The sequence below is a fragment of the Phalangium opilio genome, unplaced genomic scaffold (genome assembly GCF_054372755.1).
Source record: "Phalangium opilio isolate 3A_F unplaced genomic scaffold, DU_Popi_V2 ptg000225l_1, whole genome shotgun sequence".
Taxonomy (NCBI): Eukaryota; Metazoa; Arthropoda; class Arachnida; order Opiliones; family Phalangiidae; genus Phalangium; species Phalangium opilio.
Window position 1 is genome coordinate 155,597 of NW_028324219.1, and position 3,205 is coordinate 158,801.

The following is a 3,205-nucleotide window of genomic DNA, read 5'->3' on the forward strand; positions in this document are numbered from 1 at the left end:
ACTCGGGGTTTCTATCAAGTCTCTATGGTTCAGCGGTAGCATGTCTGTTTACTGCGCCAGCGACCCGGGTAAAAAATTGTAATTAAAATTTAATCTCTAACCGAGCCCAGTTACCCCTATGGGTGGGTTGTGGTAATATAAAGTTTCTTTTAAGCTAAAATCTGTCGATAACGAAAGCGACAACCCCGGCCACAAGTACTACTACTACTATTACGGCTAGGGTCAAACTAAGAGCCTATCATATACTACGATATGGCTAAAAAAGCATATAGTGACACGATCTACTCGCAAATGAACCAAAAACCTAAAGACGCTATAGACGGGTCCTATAGTGTTAAAGAGAGCGCGTTGAAAAATCGTAACTTCCCCCTTTTCATTCCCTCCTTCCCGAGTTTATCACCAACGTTGAAAGCTTCCGCGCAGGTGCGCTGTAGCAGAGGCGGTAGAGAGCGGATCTAAACAGTGTATCCCTCTCTCTGCTTGCGCGCCAATATTGCGCAGAGCAGTAATCGCGTTAAAGCTAGTGCCGAGAGGAGAGGAGAGTTTTCCCACGTGACCCTACATTTCGCGTAGCCGTCTGCCTATTCACCTCACCATTCCATACCCTTCTTCTTCCATGATGAGACATGTCCAATTGCGGTACGTGCGGGGATGTACGTATTTCGCGGAACGGGTTACAGCTCATAACCGGTTTCGCGCGAGTTGCACATATCTCACGGCCGAATATTCGGTGCTTCGGCCGAGAGCATGACCGAATATTCGGTATTCGGTATTCGGCAAAATCAATATTCGCGGCATCACTAGTTAACATTATTTTAGGTTCAATTGTAAAACCCTTATGTGGTTAACATTATTTTAGGTTCAATTGTAAAACCCTTATGTGGTTAACATTATTTTAGGTTCAATTGTAAAACCCTTATGTGAATATTTTCTAGTGTTATTTATATGTTAAAACCTTTTTGTTGGGAACGTTAATTTAATTTGATTATTTAAAGTTAGAATTTTGCATGAAGTGTGCATGTTATTTTGCATGTTATAATTAAGTATCAGAACCTTATGAAATGTGCATGTTTATATTTTTAGTATTAAGTAGAAAAGTCTTATTCTTATTTTTAAGTGATTTGTTATTAAATGATTTGTTGGCAAACTCCAAATCTGTTTCCCATATCTTAATTTTTCCAAAACCCCTAGACACCCGATTCACCATAAGTTAAGTTACTCACTAACCCCAATAGTGAAAGTTACGTGAGCTTCCCCGGGCTTATGACTTTATGTTTATAGCGAAAGTTAGTTCCCCTTCATCATGAAATTTAAGATTATCATAATATTTCGGTATAATTTTTGTTTCTCTAATTTAGTTACAAAAACCCCACTTCCTTCAAGAAGCACCACCTATTTTGAAGTAGTATCTTTAGTCTCAACAGCATGCATGAGGACTCAATATAATATTTACCTTCTCTTCATACTTTTCAAATGATGTGGTAAGTGGGGCATTTTCAGTGGAAGTAAACTGCCCTGTGTCGACAAAAGCAATGACATTTCTAAGAAATGTAACGACTTCAGTCGTAACCCCTGAAAATATATTAGATGTTATTGAAGTGGAGAATGAAATAGCCAAAAACCATTTCTATATGATTTAAACTAATAAAAGAACATGACTAGGAACAAATAAAACCAACCAAGATTTATTAATAATTCAGAAACTTGTGTTGTAGATTTGCTGAGACTAGTAGAGGTTGGAGTCGCAGTTGAGGTTTGGGTCGCAATTAAGATTTAGAGTCGCAGTCGAGTGTGTTGTGGCAGTATTGGTATTATCATCATAAATTCGTGTTGCCGCAGGCACTGCGATGTTCGTAGTTGGTACGTTGTGGTTTTGAGAACGAATCGAGGGTTGTTGGTATTCGTTTGTTAAACATTTTGAGAGTTTGGGTTCATATTTGGGGATCTAGTCTCGGCCGTTGTTATGATAGATTGTTCTGTTCCCATAACGGCATAAGATTGTGGTTCAGCGTATTCTCCGTTATTGAACAAGACTGAAGGGTGCCACGGTGACTGTTCAGCGCTCTTTGTTGAGGATTATATATGTATGGTTGAAAACCATTTGTCGGTAAGGTCTGCTCTGCCGCATAGCTACAATAATCGGAATTATTTCACTATCAACTAAAACTAAGAACACGCGTCTATAGAAGAATAAAAAATATTTTTGATTTACCAGTTTTCGTTGCTCATAGTCTCAAATAAGTTGGGCATTTGAAACAACATAAAATACTTAATCCAATTTAGTCCAACTATGCTGGTTTAGTATGAAACTTTATCCGAGGATACCTTGCAGATCTTTTTAAAGTGAGAACATGGAAGGCAAAAAACCGTTATGTACATAACCGGCAGGGTCGAACGTTCATTTCCAGCCTCTTTATCATACTTCCACGCATGCGTCGGGCTGTTTTTAGGCTAGAAACCTCTTGTAGTTAAACCTTCTCACGCTTTAATGTTTTTGACCTTCGCCCTTCTACAGTCTACATGTTCACTTCCCGCCTCTTATCATACTTCCACGCATGCGTCAGCCTGTTTCTGGGCTAGAAACCTCTGGTTTTTAGACCTCACGCTCTCATGCTTTTTGCTTTGACCTTCTACAGTCTGTTAGTTCATTTCCCGCATTTTCTAACACAACCAAGCTGTTTCTAGGCTAGAAACCTCTTATATTTGGAACTTAAGCAAAATGATTCACGCTTTAATTTTTAGACTTACAGTCTACCCTTTAAAATATAATTATTTTAGACCTTTTAAACGGTTCGAACGGAAAATATTTCGGAGTTTAACGCTGCTTTATTACAACATTTAATGTTTTGAGATTGTGTTAAAACGGTTTATGCAATACTATTTGTAATTGAAAATATTTGAGGTCGTATTTTGCAGCTAAATAAGAAATAAATGTAAACGTAAAGAATTTAGGCATCAAGGTTTATTACTTAAATTGCTTTAAGTGTACATATTTTCAAAGCGTAAAATTAGGGCCGTGTGTCTATCGGAGATCCCGCGAACTCGTTTCAATTTTTCAGACATTTTTCCTTTGTTTTTGTTTCGAAACCTCATGCTCCATATCATGAATCTTACTAACGAGATCTAGAAATGAAGAGACCCCTTTAGTATTACCCCGAAAACAAACATCAAACCCCTTCTCCTCTTAAACCGTGGAACACTTCTT